Here is a 24641-nt window from a genome sequence, read left to right on the forward strand (position 1 = left end):
TACTTTAACACTATCTTGTATTTTCAGATGCTTCCAAAATCTACAATCAATGAGTTACTTGTATGGAGAGGTTAAACATGCCAAGATTTCACCAGCCATGAGCTTCACCAGCAGTGGGGAGAGGGGAGTCTGGAAAGCTGGGGGAGTATTCCTTGTTTCTCAGCCAGGCTCATCTTTGGGGACTGCAGGGGCAGCCTTACTTTACAGTCAGTCTTGGGAGGAGTGTTCTCCAAGGGAGGGTAAGGATAGCCAGGTTTAAAGAGCAAGGAAGGGGAGACAAAAGGCAAGCCCAGAGGCAGGTGCCAGTGGCTGTTGTAGCAAGTCCCTTTGCCTCTTCTTCAGGCCATTTTCATTGCCACTTGTGTCAGCTCTGGAAAACCACAGGAGCTTCCAGGTGGTCCTAGCCCCAGTTTCTAATTTTGCTTGAAATCCACTAATTCAGATTCTCCAATGGCTGTGCCCTTCCTGGCATGGCCCGCTTCCTCTGCACTTTCCCCCTGGAGTAAATGTACAGGAAGGGGAGAGCTAGTCAGAGAGGTGACCAGAAGGTCAGAGATTCACTTTTGTTTCCATCCAAATCATAGATGTGTAAAATCAGAACTTTCTCATTTAGGGCCCCACATCCACAGGTGCTTCCTTGGTGAAAAAAATTAATCTGGGAGATATTTTAGAATTCCAGAGTCATGATCTTTTCCACCCACACAAGATGAATTCTTGTCCTGCAAAAGATAAAAGGAAATCTGGTTATAAACAATACCGCTGCATGAACATGACTGGGAGGAAAAAATGGAGAAGAGATGCTTTCACACCCAAGAGCTGCCTTGCATGTCAGGGGCATTTGTAGCAGGATTTACAACAGAATTACACCATTATTGATCCATTCATCTATTTATTTTTCATTCAATAGCTATTTCCTGACCACACTGGACAGAAGGCTAAGGAAAGGATCTAATTAATTCATTTAACAAACATGTATTGGGCACCTACTATGTGCCAGGCTCCATGCTAGGGCTGAGGAGCAATGGTGAGAAAGACCTCTCTCCTCCCCTCCCCTCACTGAGCCAGAATTCTGCCTGGGAAGACAGACAATGGGCCAGTCAACACATGACTAGGCAAGGTAGTAACAGGGAAATGAGGTAGATATGACCTGGGAGAGGCTACTTCAGAAAGTAGCATCTGAAGGTTAAGAAGGAAGCCATCACATAAGGACCCAGGACAAGGCTTTCACGCCTAGGGCACCTAGGGGACAATGCAGAGCTCCCAGGTCAGAGAGGCCTGTGCTCAACAGAGGAGGCCTGGCTGGGGATCCAGCAGGGGAAGGGTGCTCAGCCTGAGGCTGGGAGGCAGGAGTGACAGGTGTGTGGGGAATGGCAGGTGTAGGGAGCTACTGTAGGTGCCATGAGTGGTGTTCTAGGGCCTTGAACAGGGAGATGGATGGAATTACTTCTTGGAGGATCATGCTGCTGTTATGCAGTGAGTAAAGTGAGAAAGGGAAAGCAAGCAGAGAGAGCACTGCAGAGGCCACGGAGGAGGGGAGGTGGGGAGGAAGTATCGCTGTGACACAGCCGTGGCAGTAAGAGCAGCCATGCATGGTGAAATATGAGGTGTGTTTGGATCTGACTGTGAACTCTTTGTGGAAAGGGAGTGAAAGAGATTTGAGCCAATTGCTTAGGTTATTGGATTGAGCAAGTAAAGGATGGTGGTGACCCTTTCTGAGATGAGGATACCAGAAGAATCAGGCTGCAAGGCGGGGAAGGAGGGATGTCAGTCCCTGCCCTGCCAGAGCTCAGCTTCTGTGGATGACACAGTTGTGGAATGTGGGTCAGGTGCCAGATGGCCTTGGTGCTGAGTGTGAATTGATAGGAGCCTATGAAGGGACCACAGTTTATTTCCTTCCTCCCTCTCTGGTTCATTTGGACCCCACTGAAGACCGGGTGGAGGTTTCTGCAGCCGACATCAATAAAGTGGTGACAGAGAGCACCAACTGCAATCCAAAATCCTACTGCTGAGGATTCATCGCGGGCTTATTCATATGGCCAAAGAGAAACTGCAGGAGCAAAGGCTGTGTGCCTGGAGAATTCACACATTTCCCATTACTTTCCAGCAGGGAGTGGAGGACACATATACAGACCTCCCCTAAGTTAGTCAAGTAAGAGACCCAGCAGCAGTATAATAGTTCATGACAAGAAGAGGGATTGGAAAGAAAAGTAACTGTTTTCCAGCAGAAGGTGGGGCTGTCCATGCCACTCCTGGAAGATGTGGCTACAGACTCAGAGATAATGATGCTTCTAAGTTCCCACAGTCGGTATGTGAACCCAGCTGAGGATCAGAAGGACTCTGTGTGGTGAATGCACCACCATGTTTTGCAGAAAGCATAGTGTTTCCAAGGAAATCTCAGGAAAATTATAAAGTCTATAATTTTAGCAACAGTTGGACCTTCATTTGCTGGGGCAAAGGAAAAAAATTATAAATATTATCAGTGTCACTAACATGGGTTTACTACACTTCTTCCACCTCGAAAGGCCCTTTGCCTTGAATTCTTACCAAAAACCCATGTCCTGGTAATACAGCAGCCTTTGCACTTCCCTACACGTGGCATTCCTGGGAGACTCACCCTGCAACTCCATCATGTGAGAGTGGGGTGTGCTTGAAGTCTTTCATCAAGGAAAAAATGCAAATTGGTATCCATCTGGTCAGATGATGAAACTGTTTTGTGTCCAAAATGTTAACAACAAAGTTCACTTCTTTGTAAATGACGATTTTATAAAATTGTAAGTAAATTGTCTTTGCAAAAAATTAATTGTGGGTTATCACTTGGACTCCAATCACACAAGGGGGCTGTCTATGTTTCAGGGAGTAAGGGTGTACTTTCATTTGTTGTATTATACTCATATCCCAACTTTTTTGGACCTCATGCAGCTTTAGCCAACAGCATCTAAGCCGATGAGGTTACAACGCTGTGGAATGAAAAAGCCACTGCTGGCTTGTAACAGTGAGAACAGATGTTGACAGGAGAAGAACTTCCTGCTATGGGGAACAAAGGCTGCATTGCACTGCAACAAATTGAGAAAGTGCTGTCATTTGTTCAATTACCAAAACTTAGCCCCATTTGTGATATAATTTGGAATTCTGGTTCTACTGAGTTTTATGCTATTTATGGTTTTATGCCTGCCAAAGCTATGATTTTCAACTTGAAATGTGATCTTGTGTTTGACCGTGGAACTAGTGCTCTAAGGCAGCCTATTTGGCCCTTGTGGCCATATATTAATACTAACTGGATTTGGAAATCTGAGGAACAAACATGAGTGTGGGATATTAAAAGCTACAAACTTATTTCCAAACAAGTAGCCTCTGATCATACATATTTTGCTAGGTACCTAGATGGGAGCACCTTTTACTATCACACATGCTCCCAAGTTGTGTGTTAATAATGGATACAAGCTTTGACATTACACCAGCCCTATCCTGCATGAGTAAGATGTGTCACCAAATGTAGAAATACGGCAGGTTTCTTGGCAGCCATTTCTGGGTGAACTATTTCCAGCAAAAGCAGTAACCTATCAAGCAGTTCCAAGTGAAGTACCCAACTAGGAACCTAAATTTGCAATGACTGATAGACTCCCAGCTTTAAGAAATAAACCAATCACCAATTCCAAGCTGCATGAAGAGAAATCACCCCAGAATAAGAAATCACAACCAGGAAATGATAAACCATTAACAAAAGCAGCCCTCAAAAATCAAAGGAAATATGAAGCTAAGAAAGCTACAAAGCAGGAAGTAAGAAGTGACAAGAGTCCAGATTTGACACCAACCCCTGTCCCGCAGAGCACACCCTGAAATACAGTGTCTCAGTTAACATCTGGAAATCCTGAGATAGACGAAAAATTCAAGAACCTAAAAAGCCAAAAGCAACTGACTCTCAGTTAACATCTGGAAATCCTGAGATAGACGAAAAATTCAACAACCTAAAAAGCCAAAAGCAGCTGAACCTTGAAAGAACACAGCAACTGAAACACAGCTAGAAAAACAATGAGTTAGAAAAATAAAAGATAGTTCCCTTCTCCAAGAGCTGGAAGATTTGAAAATGGTTACTTAAAGATTCACAGGTAGCAGATTTATTAGTATAAATCCATAGAAACACATCTGGGTTAAATCCAGGAGAGCACCCTGAATATCCATGTACCCACACTTAATGCTCAAACATTATATTAACCATTTACCTAAGCTTTTGCACATTTGGGAAATTATGTATTAATGACCACTAAGTTAACATCTTTCAATGCAAGTTATAGAAAAGACACATATGAATTTCTTAGGTAAGTTTGATAGACTAAAAGACAAATATCAATGACATTCAGTAGAGACCAGTATTTACCATATAAATAAATATGGGTATTTTAAACTAAAACAAATAAATGTAACTCATTAGATTGTAATCCAAAAGAAGTCGATGAAAACAAGGTGAACAAAAGTTTGTTTCTGTAACTTAAGAATGAATATTTGTTTCTTTCTCTTCCACCTATATTCACTCACTGATATGCTTTGGATGTTCATCGCTTCCAAATCTCATGTCGAAATGTGATCCCCAGTGTTGGAGGTGGGGCCTAATGGAAGGTGTTTGGGTCATGGGGGCTGATCCCTCATGAATGGCTTGGTGCTGTTCTCATGATAGTGAGTGAGTTCTCACAAGACCTGGTTGTTTCCACCGTGAGTGGAAGCTTCTGAGGCCTCAACAGAAGCAGTTGTCAGCACTGCACTTCTTGTACTATCTTCAGAATCATAAGCCAATTAAAATTGTGTGGCACCTCCCCCTGTTCTCTTGCTCCCACTGTCACCATGTGACATGCCTGCTCCCCCATTCACCTTCCACCATGATTGTAAGCTTCCTGAGGCCCTCACCAAAAGCAGATGCCAGCACCACACTGCCTGTACTCTCTGTAGAACTATGAGCCAATTAAACTTCTTCTTTTCTTTATAAATTGCCCAGCCTCAGGTATTTCTTTGTAGCAATGCAAAAATGACCTAATACAGAAAACTGGTACTGGGGAGTAGGGCACTGCTATAAAGATACCTGAAAATGTGGAAGCAACTTTAGAACTAGGTAACCGACAGAGGTGGGAAGAGCTCGGAGGGCTCAGAGGAAGACAAGAAGATAAGGGAAAGTTTGGAACTTCTTAGAGACTAATTAAATGGTTGTGACCAAAATACTGATAGAAATATGGATAGTGAAGGCTAGGCTGATAAGGTATCAGGTGGAAATGAGGAATTTATTGGGAACTGGAACAAAGGTCACCCATGTTACACTCTACCAAATAATTTGGTTGCATTGTATTCATGTCCTAAGGATCTATGGAAGCCCGATCTTAAGAGTGATGACTTAGGGTGTTTGGCAGAAGAAATTGCTAAGCAGCAAAGTGTTCAAGAAGTGACCTGGCTGCTTCCAACAACCTATAATCAGATAAGGGAACAAAGGAATGACTTAAAGTTGGAATTTATGTTTAAGAGGGAAGCAGAGCATAAAAGTTTAGAAAATTTGCAGCCTGGCCATGTAGCAGAGAATTTAACCAGGCTGCAGAGAAACCACTTGCTAGAGAGATTAGCATGACTACAACAGAGCCAAGTGCTAATATCCAAGACAATGGGGAAAAGACCTCAAAGTCATTTCAGAGATCTTGAAGGCAGTACTCCCCATTACAGGCCCAGAAGCCTAGGAGGAAAACAATGGTTTCAGGAGCCAGACCTGGGACACCACTGCCCTCCACAGGCTTGGGATACTGCTCCCTGCATCCTGCCTGCTCCAGCTCCAGCTGCAGCTCAAAAGTCCCCAGGTATAGCTCAGGCCACCACTCCAGAGGGTGCAACCCATATGCCTTGGTGGCTTATGTGGCATTAAACCTGAAGGTGCACATAATGCAAGAATGAAGGAGGCTTGGCAGCTTCTACCTAGATATTAAGGGCTATATGAGAAAGCCTGGGTGCCCAGGTAGAAGCCTGCTGCAGGGCAGAGCCCCCACAGAGAACCTCTACTAGGGCAATGCTGAAGGGAAATGTGGGGTTGGAGTCCACATGCCAAGTCCCCACTGGGGCACTGCCTAGTGATGAGCTTCAGATGAGACTTAGTACTTTTAACTTGATGCTGGAATGAGTTAAGACAGAAGAGTTGGCGGGGGTGGGGGGGATTGTATTTTGCAATGTGAGAAGAACATGAGATTTATGTGGCCAGGGGAGGAGTTATAGAGTTTGGATGTTTGTCCCCTTCAAATCTCATGTTGAAATGTAATATCCAATGTTGGAGGTAGGACCTAGTGGGAGGTGTTTGGGTCATGGGACAGATCCCTCATGAAGGCCTTGGTGCTGTCCTCTTGATAATAAGTGAATTCTCACAAACTCTTGTTGTTTAAGTGTGTGGCACCTCTTCCCTCTCTCTCTTGCTCCCACTCTCACCATGTGAGATGCCTGCTCCCCCTTCACCTTCCACAATGAGTGGAAGCTTCCGAGGCCTCACCAGAAGCAGGTGCCAGCACCACACTTCTTTTGCTATCTTCAGAACCATAAGCCAATTAAACCTCTTTTATTTATCAATTACTCAGCCTCACATAGTTCCTTACAGCTGTGCAAAACGGCTTAATACACTCACCGAATTGCTCGGCATAAACTGAAGCAGTAAATATGGGGAAAACTGAATTTCTTTCTAGTCTACTACCTTAGGAAGGCCTTAAAATTCCATTAGTGCATTTTTAAACCAGGATTCAGGCCTTGCTCTATTCAATGAGTATGTATATTTGAGGAGCCTCAGAAGAGTCTGAATATGCAGTCAAGTGTTGTCATTCTCCTCATAAAAGGAATTTGAGCAATCTCTTTGATGGAACAGTCAATGATGGAGCTGGACACACAATTCTGGTGTGCTGAGCCACTCATTTATTTATGCATACTTATTTTGTGTTTCCTACAAGCTAATCTTTGTGTAAATATAGCCAAGATGTCACGAAAATTCCCATGTGGAGTCTGGAAGGACATTAGTAATACATTTGAAAGTTTCCAGCAGATAAAGTACTAGAATGAGAAAAAAAAGAATACTAAGTGAGTGACAAGAAAGGCATCCAGAGGGTAGAGGCTCCATTCAGCTGCTGACCTGTGGTTCCACCGTGGAGAGCATGTGAGAAGTCCCGTTTCCTGCAGCTCTCTCTAAGGCCACAGTGGCTGACACAGAGCTGCTCTGCAGCAGCAGGTCTCTCTCTGGGCAGCGTCCAACAGAGGCAGGTGATGGCTGCAGAGTGTGGAGAGGGCACTATCTGCCTGGAGAGTGGTAGGTCTGCTGTGGATTTTCTCTGCTTTTAGTTTTATTTTGAATACAGATTTGAATTGTGGGCACTGTTGCAGGACATGGAATCTCTCTCTTAAGCTTTTTACATAGCCAATTCCAGGTCTGATCACAATTCACACCTGGTTCTGGAGAACAACACCACTTTCCTCCTGTGGAAAGGCAGGATGCTGTAATCAAACTGCAGTATGTGGGAGGCAGACTGTGACTTGGGGAGCATGTTCTTGCCTCCTGGTTCTTAACTCTACATTGATGGTGGCCAGTCAAAAGACAAACAGGTATGAGTGACGAAAAACTGACCTTAGGTGGAGTCCTGGAGAAAGTCTTGGAATGCCACCTTCTACTGCTGTTGCCCTATGACCCCATCCTTTTCTTAATCCCTTGGCTGGAGAAACTGTAGGAAAAGCCTTTCCTTCCCTCAGCTCCTGGAAACCCATTTGAAGTCTGGTTCCTATCATCCTTGCAGCCTAACCTTTTGTCTGGGAGAACCTGATTGAAGAGTGTGACCAAGAGATTTATTCTCAGGGCTGCCACCAGAGATAAAAGAAGGGTCTGGGAGTGCAATGAAGAATTAGAAGCCTCAAAATCAAGCCATATTTCATAGGTTCCATTTGCACTTGGGGAGGGGAGGGGAGAAGAGAAAACAAGGATATTTCCACGCTTGCTCCTGCTGCGCTCCAGCTGAGAAACCACACAGCGACCATCCTGCTGGACTCCTCACCTTGCCCATGACACTCGCTGTGGGAATAGGGACCCAGGTAGCATATTTGTCATTCACACTTTCTTGAAATCAGCATCATACAATCACCAGCTTCCTTGGCATCTGCTCTCTAACCATTCCATAATAAATACCTCTCATTTCGTTCACATCGATATACAGTTTACTGAGTCCTTTCACATTAGTTCACTCAAATCAATTTCCTGAGGAAAGAACCATGTGAGTTTTTTGGGGGTCTATCAGTGAACAAGACTTGGAAGGCCCTTGTCCTCAGGGAGCTTACAGCCCAGTGGGGAGACAGGCATGGCCAATATAAGAAATCAATGACAGTGAAGTAATTGCACATTGTTGTAAGTGTTGTAAAGCAAGCAAATAGGACCTGAGATAATGCATATACTATTAAGAATTATATTAAATGCAAATCAATACAATTCTCAAGTTAAAAGACAGGAGAGGAAGTGGGAGTGACTACTTGATGAATACAGGGTCTCCTTTGGAAGTAATGAAAATGTTTTGGAACTAGATAGCAATGATGGTTGCACAACACTGTGAATGTACTAAATGCCACTGAATTGTTCGATTTAAAATGGTTTAATTTCATGTTATGTGAATTTCACCTCAATAAAAAATAAAGAAACAATAATCTGTGCTTATCTGCTCATATATCTGATATCACTCATCATAATCATATCCAACTTTATTTGCTGGAAAACTACAAGTTTATGTTTTATACCACAATACCCATTCATATTTGATATAGACTTAAAATCTTTACTATCTTATATATAAGTATATATGTTACATAGTACATATGTTACATATATAGCATATGTGTTATATGTAAATCATATATTTTATATATATAAAACATATGTGTTTTATATATATATAACTTTTCTATATGTACAGTGTTAAATTTGACCCAAGGCTATCTCCATACTTTGAGTTCCTACATAACAAATTGCAACTTAGCATATAAACAAACTGAAACCTAATTTAGTAGTATAATTTTTAAGCTTGTTGTAACAAATAGTCAGATATCAGCCAATCATAAGCAGTCAAGCAGTCAAGCTTCAGCCAACCACAGGCAGCCAACTGATAAGGCCATGCCCTAATAAGGCAATGGCTAACTAATCAAACTATTTCTGTGCTTTACTTCCAGGTTCTGTCTATAAATGCTCACTGCTCATGTAGAGTGGAGCTCTCTGAACCTCTTCTGGTTCTGAATGCTGCCTAATTCATGAATCATTCTTTGCTCAAATACAATCTGTTAAATTTATTTTGTCAAGTTTTTAAGAATAAATAATTGAATTGCTTTTTGCTATTAACATAGATCCATTTCCCTTCATAGAAGGGTAGCAGCCATCTTGTGTGAAATTCCTGTATCTCATTGTCTGTAGTAAACTTTTCCTTAGTCTTTTCCTCCAGGCTGAACTATCCCAGGACTCTTTATATTTTCTTCCTGATCAAGTTTCCCATCCCTTAAAGTCTTACCATGATTATCTTTGAAGCCCACCCTATGGTCTTCGTATTCTTTCCTCAGTGAGGTTACCTTATGGGGCTCTTTGCAAGTGTCCTCTCCTACAAGGGTACACCTGGATCATGCCAGATATGCACCTGCACTGAACACAGAGGCTCCACATGCTGGAATATGTTGTCCTGGCTCCATCTTTCATAACTCTTACCCTTTCTGCACTCAGCCAGCTCTCCTGAGCTTTGGTTTCACCTGTCCATTCTGCCTCTCTGGGCCAGCTCCACACTGGTCTGCACACTAGTCTCTTACAAATATATTTCTGATCTCTTCTCTAATTGAATAAAGTGACCGAATTGTTCAAATATCATGGAGATGAATGCCTTACTCAAAGATAGCAGACTGTATTTATACGCTTCAGCCTTTACATAAGAAAGATCATGCATGCATTGCACTGCATAGACATGTGCCCCTGGCAAGAGCACCTGGCTTGAACATTTATCCTGAACAACCATCCTGCATTCCTCCTATACTTGATATCCCTCTTCTCTCCCTGGTTCCTCATCTTCCTACTTATTCTTCACCTGGTTTCATGCCTTTAGTATTCTTTTTTGCTCTTCTTCTTTGTTTTAATAACTTGTTGGGAACTCTTTTCTTGGGTTGAAAAATTATGTTTTCTACTCTGTTTGGCTCTTAACTTTACATGGCTTGAACACACCCTCTGGCTGCTTTGGTACATGAGAATTACATGCACACGAGTTTTGTCCCCACTGAACAATTTCATCAGCTGAAGAGAGGAAGTAGGTGGCATACACAGTCTGTGCGATGTTCCAAACACATATCTGTTTTCCAAAGTAAAATGAGTTACTTAAGGACAAGAAACTCACAACATGTAAAGAAAAATCACAAAGGAAGTGCTCAGAAAATGGTTTCCAAGGTGGATTTTCTCTAACTGAACAAGGGCCCAGGCATCATTCCCTTCCACCTCTTTAAACTGATGACTTCTCCAGATTCCCACAAAGCAGATTCTGTACTACACTGACACTTGATATGGGTCCAGTTAATTCTAAAACTCTGTGAAGTAGGTGGGACAGCATGGTTATCCTTTCCTAGCAAAGGAAAAAAAGAAAAGACCTGTAAGGTGAAAGGATTTACCCTCTGTTATGCAGGAATTTATTGTGGTTTGAATCTTTGCTTGTCTGAAAATATCTGTATTTTCCCAAGCTTGTAGAAGCATTGCTTTCCACTGCTCTCCAACTTCCAGCATTGCTATCAAGTCAGCACCTCTCATCCTAATCCTGTGCATGTTAGCTGTATTTATTTTCTCTTTTTCTCTCTCACCTTTCTCAGTTTTAGTATCATGTCTTTGTTTCTGAAATTTCACAATGGTATCACTGGTAGATTTTTTTTGTTCATTTATGTGATTTTATGATACTGCATACACAGAGGTTTTTCAATCTGAAATCTCAAGCCCACTGGTTCTGGGCGTTTGTCCAGTATTATTTTTCCAATAATTTCCTTCTGATAGTTTTCTCTGTTCTCTGGAACACTTCTTAGTTGATACTGTTCTTCTGAATTGAATCTCTAATTATTTTTTTTCTTTTTTCTTTTTTCTTTTTTTTTTTCCAGATGGAGTCTCTCTCTGTCGCCCAGGCTGGAGTGCAGTGGTGAGATCTTGGCTTGTTGCAACCTCTGCCTCCCAGGTTCAAGCAATTCTCCTGCCTCAGCCTCCTGAGTAGCTGGGATTACAGGAGCATGCCACCACACTCAGCTATTTTATGTATTTTTTAGTAGAGACGGGGTTTCACCATGTTGGTCAGGCTGGTCTTAAACTCCAGACCTCATGATCTGCCCACCTCAGCCTCCCAAAGTGCTGGGATTACAGGCGTGAGCCACCAGGCCCGGCCTCTAATTTTACATCTAGCTATTTTCCATTAATGACTACTATGCCTTTTTTCTGCATTCTGTGTTTTTTACCTCTTTACCTACCACTCCTTTGTATATTTAGTCTCGATCTGTTGCCCAGGCTGGAGTGCAGTGGCATGATCTCAGCTCACTGCAACCTCCACCTCCCTGGTTCAAGAGATTCTCCTGCCTCAGCCTCCCAAGTAGCTGGGATTACAGGTGCACACCACCAAGCCTGGCTAGTTTTTGTATTTTTAGTACAAACGGGGTTTGATCATGTTGGCCAGGCTGGTTTCAAGCTCCTGACCTCAAGTGATCCACCTGCCTCCGCCTCCCAAAGTGCTGGGATTACTGACGTGAGTCGCCACGCCTGGCCTAATGTTTTTAAATCAAAATCTTTTTTTTTTTTAAATTTCTGAGAGATCTTTCTTGTTTTCTTATTGAATTTGTTTTTAGCATCTCAGTTGAGATAAAAGGCAAGATCGTGACTGAAGGAAAGCAGCCTGCACTGAGTTTCAAATACAAAATTGGTCTTTTTGTCAGAACAAACAGCTTGAGAAAAAGGAGTCACTAAAACTAATTGTTTTTCTTTATCAAAAACATTCAGTGTTCATGGAGAAGAATATTTGAGACTCCATTCTATTATGAAATAATTGGCGATTATGTATTCCAGGTTTTATCACAATTATCTTAAAAATCAATACTTTTTTAGCATCAATAATTAACTGTTTATTTAGCTAACCACTACTTCCAACATCCCAAGTCTTCCTCAGTTTAACTATTGATATTTTTGTTTTAGTTTGCTTGAATAGATTTGCCAGAAATTTCTGATAATATGGCTTATGATTAGTAAACTTCAGGTCCTTAAAAAAAAAGGGCTCAAAGTTGCTCAAAACAACTATTTTTAACCTTGTAATTTTGGGGGCTTGGATTAGAATTCTAGCTCAAAATTACACATTACAAAATTTTAAAGATACTGATCTATTGCTTTCAGAAATTTCTTGCTTTTAAGAACTCTGGTTCCAATCTGGTATGCATTCCTTTATAGACAACCTGTAGTATTTTTCGTTTGCTTCGTTAGCTCTTAGAACTTCTTTTTCATTCTTGGTTCTCTGAAATGTCACCACACGGTGTGCTTATGGTTTGTCTGTTACAGTTATCCTATTTAACACCCAGTGAGCTATTTCTATTTGAGGATTCATGTCTTCATTTATGAAAAAAGAAAAAAGTCTTCTGTTATTTATTTTCTCCCTTCAATTCTCATTTCTTTATCTTTTTCAAGTCCTATTAGACGGAATTTGGAACTCTCTGATAAATCCACTTTGTCTCACAATTTTTCTTTAATATTTTCTATTTCTTTGTCCTTTGGGGATACATTTTACAACAATTCTTTGTTGTCATTTCCCAGTTTACAAATTTAGTTTTCAGCTATGTTTATTCTGTTCCTTAATCCACTATTTTTATTTCATTTATCTTTTTTCCCTTCAGATCTCAAAGTTTTTGCTTTAATTTATATATAAAATACTACTCCAATCCATTTCTGTGATGTTATACATGTTAATATTAACTACACTTATTCTTAATAATTTCTTGATTTTCTGAACGTCTTTTACTATTGCGATATCTTCTTCATGTAATTTGAAATTTTAATGTATTCAACATGTTCTTTTAATGATGTTGATTTCCTGCCAGTGTTTGGAGATTCTTGATTGTATGGCCATCTTTGCTTTTGTTTCTTTGACTGAGAGGAGAATTGAACATATATTTCTGCTGGGTAAGGTTTGCTCTGTGTGTGTGTGTGTGTGTGTGTTTGTGTGTGTTTGTGTGTATACATACATGCTTCTACTAATATTTATATGTATTAAATGAATGAAAAACAAGTCTCTGTCTTCACAATTAGTTATAACCTATGGCATCAGTCTGCCCAGAAAGGCAGTCTATCCTGGAATTTAAGTGATTTTTGGTGGTAGACAAACCAGTAATGCCAATTACTAACTCTACGACTTTGGATAAATTATTATTCTCTGAGCTTCAACTTTCCTAGCAAAGTGAATATAGCTCAAGAGTAACGGGAGGATTAAGTGTGCTCTTGCAAATCTGTACACGAGTGCCTGGCACTAGCAAACAATAACACAAGTGTTAACTGTTATTTTGGTTGTCTCCAATCAGAACTTATTAATGGAGAAATAGACACAGAAAGGAAGGAATCATTTATTAGAATTGGCAATGTGATGTTGGGTGAAATACTTTGATCCAAGAAATGTTCCTGTCCTTGCTTCCTCGCTCACTGTCCCCTCATAGAAATCCTCGGTCCCCCTATGTCTCATGTCCTCAAACGCCGAGTGGGAGAGGCCCTGAGACACATCCACACAGCCCTGCAGCAGGGAGGTGAGCACACTAGGCCAAGCCTGGGCATGAGGAGAAGAGAACACTGTAACCGCCAGAGGTTTGCAGCTTTCTCTGAGGATGGGAACCCACATCCCCCTCAGGGTTTCATCCTGCAGGCCCATCTGTTCTGTGTTTTTGCTTTTGATTTCCACTGGTAGCTCTTTTAGACAGCTGAGCATCTTTTCTCCCAAGAAGTGAGCAAGAAAACCTTAGCCAAAATCAGCAGCTGTTGGTGTGCTTAATCGAGAAAATATCTCCCAGAGCTGCCAAGGCCACATGATACAATGGGATCCGGGAAGCCCAAGGTTCTTTTCCCAAGGCACAAAGCAAATTTTAGCACAAAGAATCTTCACTTGGCTCACTTCCGCCCTTGGGTCATAAGTGTGGGACCCCAGACTCATTCTTCAGAGGTGCTGCCCAGCCATTTGGAATGGACCATGGTGGTCCATGGACGTCTGGGAAGTGGTTTGCTTCTTGTCTGTGTTCCTTCTCTGTGGCTGCAAGCTTGCTGGGGCTGGATTCCCAGGCTCTCTGACAGCAGGAGTGCACATGCCCTGACCCAGCCTGGATTATGTCCCTCTATAGACTGGCCATCATTCCCACCTCTCATGTCTCAAATCAGGCTATGAGTGCAGATTTCGTACCAATCTGTGGACTGTGGGTTTGCTCAGCTGGGACCTCTGGGGCCTCCAGAGGAGTGGAGAGGAGACAGAGTGCTGATAGGTTGGGCAGATGACCTTCAAGATCAATTAACACTCCCTGATTGCAGCCAAGTCCTCAGTTCTAATCCTAGCAGATGAGCAACAGGGCCCGTCACTTGCCCTAGGTCTCACATTCCAAGTCCTGCACTCTGTCCTCTGCTCTTACCGCCTCATCCTGGAGGATTCAGGAAAGCCACACTGCCCCTGGCTGCCTGGACTTCCCCCACCAGCTGAGCTGCTGAGAGGCTGGTGGACTGAGGGGCAGAGCAGACTTCTGACTCTCTGAGGAAGAATCCAGCTGAGAGCCTCTCTTCTTAAGTGCTTCCAACCCAGCCAGTCCGAGTAAAGCAGGCCTGCAAACAGGGTGAGCAGGGGTCAGAAGGGAAGAGACGGCCTCTATAAACATCAACACCATGCCCTAGAACTGAGGCCCCAGCTGGAGCCTCGCCAGCAGCTTCCCAGTCAATCAAGAAAAAGATCTGGAATCGGGGAAAAGGAAGATGCATCAGGGCCAAGCCTCGCGCCAGATCCGGCCTGACGTTTCTTGGTGCCATTGACTGTCCTGGCTGCATTCTGTTCACCCGAGGTCAGTCCTGCCACCAGGCCAGGGCTTGCGTAACTGCCCTCCCTGCCAGGCCTTAATCCCATTCCCTGGAATTAGGCCTCATCTTCCTATTTCTTCTTGGGGGTCTTGTAGGGAAGGGCTTTTCCTGACGATGGACAGGGCTTTTTCTGGTGCCAATGACAACTCCAAGGTTGCAACTTCCATCCAGACATTCTCTCACCTCATCCGTGGATTTCAACAGTTTCCCAGACTAGACCTGAGTTTTCATTTGATATCGGGGGCATAGAACAGGGAAAGAAACAGGCGCTTTAGTGTTAGATCTCTGTCAAAGTCCTGGCTCTGCACTTACTACCTGTGTGGCTTTGAGCAAGTCGCTTACCCTCTCAGAGCCCCCACTTCCCCCACAGAGAAATGGGAGAATGGAAGCTATCACAGTGGCTTCCATTTAGAAGGAGCTCCTCCCAGCCCTTCTCTAACAGGTCAGAGGAATGGATATGCATCCACCACTCCCTGGCATTTGGAATCCCAGCCAAGTGCCAGTTCTGGCTTGGCCATCTGCTCCATCACTGTCAGCACACCACTCTGCATGGTGGGACAGTTCCCCATCTGTGATGCCCTCCTAAGCCATCACTGACCAGGCTTGGTTCTCCTTGGACAACCTTTATTATGTGGTCTGCCCATAGTGGGTGGCCCTGGCTGCTCCCGGGGCAGGGACCATGGCACTCAGCCTGCATCTTAGGAGTACCTGTCTGCATTTTACACCTAGCAGTTTCTCCATGAAGATTTGCTGGGTTGAAAAGAGTTGAGAACATGGCATAAGCTGCGGGATGGGGATCAAGAGAACCTCAGCTTCATACTCTAACTTTACTCAAATTACCCAAACACTTCAGTGCAAACGCATCCTTAAAACTGTTCCTCCCATGTGTCTTCTGCCTTAGAGAATGACACCAGCTCCCACTCAGTGCCAAAGCCTGGGCTTCATTTCTCACTGTGCCCCTCACCCACCCTCCCCACTCCACCACCCTCTCTATCACCCTCTCCACCACCCTCTCCATTGCCCTCTCCACCACCCTCTCCATCATCCTCTCCAACACCCTCTCCATCACCCTTTCCACCACCCTCTCCACCATCCTTCCACAACCATCTCCATAATCCTCTCTACTACCCTCTCCATCATCACCTCTCCATCACCCTATGCTTCACCCTCTCCCTCCTACCAATCTCCAAAACCTGTGGCTTCTGCTTCCTCTGTCTTATATCTCATGTTTAGTCTCTAGAATGCACATTAGTTTAGTGACCAGAGAAGAGGTCCCATGCCACTGGGCTTTCACTAATGTCATTGCCACCACCTGCATGATCTCATGCCAGCAAAATCTTTCTCCCAGCTTGAATAACTCTTATTCATCCCAAAGATCTCAACTCCAATATTGCCTCTTCTAAGTATCCATTCTTGCCTCTTTCCAAATTGGATTAGGTGTTTGCCCTCCCAGCCTGTATGGATTAGATGTCCACCTGCTCAACCTATATGCTCCCTTCACCCCCATAGAGTAATTGTCATTCTCTGTGAATACTGCTAGTTTTCTCGTCTGTGTTCAACACTAGGTGGAGTGCCCGCCAATGGCAGGGATGGTGTCGGTACTTTTCAATGTGATGTTCATTCCTAGCAGGCTACAGACAGGGTTTAGTAAACACTTGGCATTTCTTGAATGGATAAGTTCTCCTTCTGTAGAAATGAACTTGCCAAAGATGTAGGTAAGACTCTCCCAGATTAAAGGCTAAGGAGCATGACCACTAAATTCATCATGTAAACTTGGGTTGGATCCTGGATCAGGAAAGGGCCATTCATGGGACAATTGGTAAAATCTGCATAAAGTCTATGAATTAGACGAATGTTCTATCAATGTTAATTTCCTGATGTTGTTCCCTGTACTCAGATGGCCTGAGAAATTGACATCTAGGAAATCCGGACCAAAAAGTATATGGGAATTTCATGCTTTTTTTTCACCTTTTTTGTAAAGTACAAAATTATATAAAATCAAAATTTAAAAATGCAGACAAAATAAAGGTGTATATTAATTGAAAAGAATGAAAACTAACTTCAGGATTCCCTCGGAACTTGATTTTTTCATTAGTAAATTTATCACCAGTTTTCTTTTCCTTCTGCTTCTCCTTTTCCTATAAAAAGCAGTATCTGTATGACAGGGCGTGGGAGGGATTCACTGCTGAAAGCTTACATGACAGGCACGTGTGTGATGAGTAGGCCCCTGAACCCTGCTGGGTGCCACCAACCAGCCTAGCAGGTGACTGCAGAGCCCCCAGTGGTCAAGGTGGACCAGGCCAGCCCAACACACCGGCCCAATGCACCAGCCCAAGCGCCTCCTGCTGGATGGGCTAGGGAAATGACTCAACTGGACTATAAACACTAGAGCTGCGTCTTAGCATGCTGAGGATTAGCACCCGTTCATGGGAATGGGCTTCACAAACAGAAAAGACCCCCAGGAAGGAGAGCGCCTAGCCCAACCCCTAGCTCCACCCTGTCTTTCATCCTCAAGCCAAGACGGCTCGTCCTCCGCCTCGTCCTCAGGGTGCGGACAGACTGTCTGAGTCTCAGGGTTGGGGCCTTCTCTTCAGATGTCAGGAGTGCAGGAGAGGTTGCAGGTGAAACCCCAGGCCTAGTTCATCAGCTCGAGCCCCAAAGCTGGGAAAACATCCCCTGTGGCAGCTGGCAGGCCTGCGCCCTCCAGGAGTACAGCTGGTCCAGGCCGCCCTTCCCGTCCAAGCCTTGCAGATGTGGGAGCCATGCCACTGCCTCCTCCTACAGCTGCAGAGCCCCTACATTCAGAGGCAGGACACCCCACATTTATCCACCCAAGCTCCAGAAGAAGGGCAGCCAGCCTTGGCTTGGGCATCTGGGGCAACACGGTAAGCACTTACCCACAGGGCTGCCCCCAGGGCTGTTCAAAAGCTACTCTTTGGAATGAAATAAAATCTGCCCCCAGCAACATCCACCTACAGATCAAAGTCCTACCCTATGGTGATTACACAGAATCAGTTTGTTTTCTCTGCCTTGTTGCAGTCCTTTAAACATCTGGAGACAGTAACCGTTTTCCTCCAGTCTTTTTTTAGACAGCGCTGTGGGATTAGACAGTTCTTCCACTCGTCTTCAAACAGCATGGTTTTTAGATCCCTCAACATGTTATCACTGTCTCATATACTCACTTTCAAGGTTCTTTCTATAATGCGATGGACAATGAGACTACAAAGTTCCAGACAAACTAGCCAGCACAGAGGACAATAGGGCCATCACCTCCTCTGATCGACACCCCATTTTTGCATTAATGCATCCCATCATGGCCTTGTTAGCAATGTGTGACGTCATTGCTCCCACTGAAGCTTCAAGAAACCCGCAAACTCCAAAACATTCACTCTCTCATATTTGTACAATTAACTTTTGAATGCCAAATAAATGTTATATGTTAATCACTGCTAATATATATCTGTTAGTTTTGTCTCTATAGTTAACACAATTTCATAACTATTCCTGGGCCTCCCAAGATCATGGGAAGTCCCTCCTAATGACGTGCATGGTGGCTCCAAGCATGTCACCTGGGATGGGAGAGTGTGCAAAAAGACAAAGCTCTGCAGGGCCCTACCCAACTGATAATGCTCCCTTACTCCTGGAGAAGCCAAGCAGAGAAGACTCCAATGCTTTGAACCATGGATATGAGGCATTGTGAAGGGACTGTGTGCTCTAGAGAGGGTGTGAGGGGATGCGACGGATGCTGGAGGCAAGGTGCACCTCTGAACACGTGTGCATTTGGAATCCAGTCAGGAACCAGCAGGCCTATGGGCCTGGAGGGAGGGTCCTGGCAGCCCAGACACCTCTCCCCACACCGACAGGAGTTAAGACAAAGGTATCACTCTGCTTCATCACTTCTAGAAGAAAGAGAGGCAAGCAGACTGAATGTACACCTCACAAAGGGTGTGATTTACTGCTCCTGAAAAAAAATGCTGAACCTTTTTCATTCTGATGATATCCAGACTCCAGAGGGGCAGCAGTTCACTTCAGCGGTAGACAGTAATGTACATCTCTGCTCTGGAACTTCAAGCCACAGTCTGCAAGAAGAAACCCCACCTAGGAAAGTGGCACCAAGAAAATGCTTCCTGCCGAGACAATGCATTAAATTTATTCCTTACAAACACATCTCAACTGGGGCTATTTCTGCCTCAGTGAACTCTCAGAAAGGGAGGCAATGTGGTGGTTTTTCTTTCATCACATAAAGGAAGTCAGTAAAGTGGAGCACTAGGATCGTACTAGCAAATGCATCAACAACGGACACAAAGTAGCCTTGACCTCATGCAGGATTCCACAGATGTTAAAGTGTCTGTACAGATGAGTGGGGTCACCTGTGGCCAAGTGGTTCCATCATTAAACCATCCAAGGATTAGACCATGTCTAGTCTGGGGTTCATTGAAAGCAACTTCTGGGTGGTCACAGCAACAATTGGGAGGTTTGGGGTACTTACTGTGGTCCCAGGAGGTGTATGTGGTCTCTGGGCATGGATGATACTCATTCATTTCATGTTGGTCCAAAGACATGGTATTTAGTGAATGTTTTACATCATTTCTGCTTTGAAGTTGTGGCAAATTGTTGTTTCATTTAAGATGTTCATTTTCTCCCTCTCTTTTCTCTACTAGTTTTTATGTTTTCAGTAGTATTCAAAGCAACTTTAACCATAAATCTCAGTGCCTTGAAGTTATTTTTAATTAAACAAAAAACTCATTTAATATAAAACAAATATATATTAATTAAAACTCTGAGGACAGCCTTAGTAGAGGTATAAATTTCAAATCAAACCAATCACAAAAAAGAACCAATGGGAATTTAATAAATGGAAAAATTTGGGAAGAAAGTAAACAGTAATAGCTGATGGTGCATTTACTTGGTGCCATGTACTATTCTGAACACTTTATAAATATCAAAGAATTCTTTCACTATCCTATGAGTTATGCATCTTAAAGACAAAAAACCTTAGATGCAGAAAGGTTAAGTGGTTTTCTTATGATGGCCTTTCTAGCAACTTTAAGAACTAGAATTTGAATGCAAACCCCTACCCTTAACAATTATACTGCTTCTTTCTTGGTATAAAGTCTATTAAATAGAAGTCAAAAAATTAGAGCGATTGTATAAACAATTCCAAATATATCACTGATTATAACTACTATTACTGGGCTAAATTTTCCCTTTGAAAGGCAAATTATGTCTACTTAAATGTATTGTTAACACAAAAATCTTACACACAAACACAAACAGGATTGAAATTAAGATAGACAACAGTATCACAGTTGTCACAGAGGCCTGTAATCCCCTGCTTCTCACATTTCTAGAGAGGTAAGCATGCCACTCCAGCCATTGGCTGGAGACTCCCTCACGTGCAGGTCTCTATCCAGAAGGGAATTCTCTGACCCGGGAAACACAGGGAAGGTGACTTCTATTGGATTCTCATGACCACATTACTGAGTTCCCCACATTAAAAGGTGAGCAGGGAGGGCATGTTCTACTTTCTCCTGCAGCTTCCAGGACCTGCCTGTGCTTTGTCATTGCAGGGCTGGGCACATTGCTGCCTCTGGGAGGCCAAGCTGGTGCTCTTCTCATGCTCCTCACTCCCAGGCTTTGGCTGGTTGAGCACCTTAGTCATCCAGTCTGCAGGACCAAGAATCTCCAATTCGGCGAAGAAGGAAAAGGAAAAGGAAATTCCATGTTTCCCTTAAGCACAAGACTACTTTTCCATAATAAAGCCACCTCTGTTCTTAGGACTCATCCAGCTGTGCTCCCAGTGGACTAAGAACCCAAAAGAGATGTGCAAGTATTTATCTCCCTCCAAAAACTGGATGGGATTTTAACAAACATGTCAGAAATTGAAAGAAGCAAGAGCACAAAAGACCAAGGGTGTAAATAATAAAACTAACAAACTTGATTGTATAGCTAGAAATAGAAAACAGACAAAGATATGGAGATGTTGTTTCTACCAAAAACAATAAATAATAAATAAAAATTTTATAAAATTCCACTGTGTACAGTACCCCCTCCTTATCCCCAGGAGATTTTTTCTAAGACCCCCAGCACATGCCTGAAATCTTGGATAGCACCAAACCCTATATACTGCTTTTTCCTGTACATACACACCTATGATAAAGTTTAATGTACAAATTTGGCACAGTAAGAGATTAACAATAATAGTAAAGCAGAATAATTATAACAATATACTCATGAAAGTTATGTGAATGTGGTCTCTCAAAATATCTTACTGTACTGTACTCACCCTTCTTGTGATCTGTCGATCTTATCATCTGAACAATGAGTGAGTGACCAACAGACAGGTAGCATAGGCAGTGTGGATACCTGCACAAAGAGATGACTCACCTCCCCAGTGAGACACAGCAAGATGGCACCAGATTTCATCGTATTACTCAGAAGGCATGCAATTTAAAATTTATGAACTCTCTATTTCTGGGAGTTTCCATTTAGTATTTTTGAACACCTGTTCACTGGGGTAACTAAAACTATGGAAAGCCACACTGCATATGAGTGAGGACTACTGTACTTTGCTCCCAATAAAATTTTAATTTTGAAAGAGGAAAAATTATAACAACTCCATATGTAGAATAACCCAGAAACGAAGAAGAAAGGAATAGCCTCTCTCCCCAAAATAAGGTTAACATTTAAAAATATAAAACAACTTCAAAATAATATTTAGATTTTAAAAGAAATCAAAGGTAAAAAGGCTCTTTAAAAGGAAATGTAATTGAGAACATTATTTATCGAAACCTATAAGATATGGCCAAAAAGTACTCTAAGGAGCATTTATAGCCTCAAATGCATTGGCTTTAAAATATACTGAAAATAAATTAAAATATTGTACTGAAGTAACATTCAATTTAAGAAGAACTCCAAAGTAAACAAAAAACAATTTTAACAGAGGAAAAAATACATTAAGTTAAAACACAAGTTAATGAAATAAGAATGATTATTAAATAAGAATGAAATAAAAGAAGGTAAAAAATGCCAAGAGTTCTCTCTGAATGGAGGGCTCACACCTACCTGACCGTTTGCTGGAGTAATCTCTGAGCTGCAGTCTCAGATTACCTGGTGCCCCATAGGCACTCTCTCTGAAGCCAGAGGGTTCAGACCCACCTAACACATCACAATGCCTCAGTGATGGTGAACACACGACCTCAGAAGCCTCTCAGCCCATCTTTCCCCACCTCTACTCAGAAAGTTGTTTCTCAGTTGAGCCACACTCTGACAGTTCCTAACCCTAGACAAGGGAGGACAGAAGATATATGTGTCAGGCAAAAGTGGCCTCTCTCTCCTTGGTGCAAATGCACCACTAGGGCCCTCAGACTGCATCCACTGCAGGGAGATAAAAAGAGGAGAGCAGGGCCAGAGGAGGGAGCTGCCCTTAGAGACTTCCAGGTGCTTGATCGGCTCCCCTGGCATGGATCAGTGAGAGCCAACCCCGGGAGACATCTTGGGCTGAGCTACTAACACTCAACTCCTCCTGCCTGCACCTTGTGGAGGGAGTAGCTGGTCAAGCACTGAGTCCAAGGAGAAGGTCTGGCCTCCTCCCCTGAGAGAAGCAAAGATGGGGACAACCAGGAACAGGGAGGGCTGGGGCTTCTCTAGAAGACCAGGCCCTCGCAGGAAAGAGAAGCCCCACAGACATGGAGGTTGGCCAAGCTTTGCCCATTGGGCAGTGCTATGGACTGAGCTGTGTCTCCCCCAAAATCTAAGTATTGAAGCCCTAATCCCCAGTGTGACAGGATTTAGAGGCAGGGCCTTTAAGGAAGTAACTAAGGTTAAATGCAGTCATAAGGGTGAGGCCCTGATCCAACAGGACTGCTATCCTATAGGAAAGGGAAAGCACACGAGAAGTATACACACACAAGGAAAAATCCACATGAAGACACAGTGAGAAGGCAGCCATGGCAAGTTCGGAAGAGAGTCCTCACCAGAAACCAACCCTGCTGCCACTTTGTTCTTGGACTTCAGGACCGTGAGAAAACAAGTTTCTGTTGTTTAAGCCACCGAGTCCGTGGTACTTTGCTATGGCAGCCCAAGCAGACTAATACAGTGAGAAAAAATAAATAAATAAACAAATAAATAAATAAATAGTAAAACAAAACACAGCCACTTCCTCTATTGGAATAGCCAAGATTTTTCTTTTTACATACTATATGTTAGAAAGAGAGAGAGTAAAAATGTAAAGAAAAGTGTAGGCTTTTTTTTTTTTTTTTTTTTTTTTAATTTATAAAGAAAAGAGGTTTATTTGGCTCATGGTTCTGCAGGCTGTACAGGAAGCACAGTGTCCACATCGGTCTCTGAGGCTTTTTTATTTTAACTAGTGCTTAGCAAGTTTAAAACAATATAAATGGTGAAGGCCATCACACACGCATCCCTTCATTTGACACGTCAGGTCACAGCATCTGTCTGAACCTCCATGGCTCATCCCATTCAACAAATGTTTGACTGAGCAAATATTTGATGGCAGGTCTTGTGGAACATATGTGTGAGAGGGAAGGACTGACAGGGTGATGCCACAGAGATGAGCAGCAGGGACGCAGCTCAGCACTCTCCCTTCCGGGCAGAGCCATGTCCTCCCGCGAGTGCGTGGGGGCAGAAGCCACAGAGTCCACGTGGGGTCCCTCTAGAGTCTGCACCTGTGAAAACAACTGCACCTCCCTCATCTTTCATGTGCGTGCTTGACAGGGCCTGGCTCTCTGGCCAGGGGCCAGGGGGAGCTGCCCAGAGACGGCTCTTCAACACAAGAGCAGCAGGAGTCAAGCAGGAAACCCGGAGAGCTGCTCCCTTAGGAGGAGCAGCCCCAAGGGATTGTGGGGGGCCGGTATCAGCTTGGCCTCGGACATCCCAGCACGGGTGCAGAGGAGCACAGCACTGTAGTCCCCCCAGCTCAGTCGCTCTCTCTGCTGCCTGGCCCAGCTGCCCAGCCTCTTTGTCACTGGTCACATGATTCTTTCACAAAACAAGTAAAACAAGGCATGGTTGTATGAATTTCCAGGTCCCTACCCTCCAGCCTGGGTAGGTCTGGGCACCTGTCTGAACCTCCATTGCTCATCCCATTCAACAAATGTTTGAGCAATCATTTGATGGCAGGTCTTGCGGAAGATATGGCTTATATAACACGAAGCACATGTTTCTTTTGCAACTGCAGCACATCTTACATGTATGTAAAAAGTAGCTCAATTAAACAGATGAGTGTTAATATTCAAAGATGAGGAAACACATTCTCTACATTGTTGACGGTGTTTATGTCTGCAAAGGGAATTCGGATTGGGAGGATGGATGGAAATTAGAGCTTGGAATCCACAATCAGACCAACACAGGCCTGTGGTGGCTGGGAAGAGGGTCGGGCGCCCTGACCTTCAGGGCCTCCAGCGCTGGGTTCGGGGTTCCTGACCAGGATCCTGAAGCTCCACCCGCTCGACAGCCTTGCAGAAAACAACAAGGGGGGCTCAGGCCTCTGTAAATATCTGTTCTTTTTCTGCTCACA

At 43.5% G+C, this 24641-nt stretch overlaps 1 long non-coding RNA gene and 1 pseudogene across 1 annotated transcript; one reads left to right on the top strand and one right to left on the bottom strand.

Moving 5' to 3' along the window:
- On the bottom strand, positions 1–22247 carry LOC129006499 (uncharacterized). The gene is made up of 2 exons (XR_010127414.1): positions 22172–22247; positions 1–719 (listed from the first exon to the last, which is right to left on the bottom strand). It is a non-coding gene; the product is annotated as an uncharacterized LOC129006499 (long non-coding RNA).
- Positions 1697–3872, top strand: LOC129045009 (eukaryotic translation initiation factor 2A-like; annotated as a pseudogene).
- Positions 22248–24641: the final 2394 nt, after the last annotated feature.

The sequence above is a fragment of the Pongo pygmaeus genome, chromosome 8, assembly GCF_028885625.2.
Source record: "Pongo pygmaeus isolate AG05252 chromosome 8, NHGRI_mPonPyg2-v2.0_pri, whole genome shotgun sequence".
Taxonomy (NCBI): domain Eukaryota; kingdom Metazoa; phylum Chordata; class Mammalia; order Primates; family Hominidae; genus Pongo; species Pongo pygmaeus.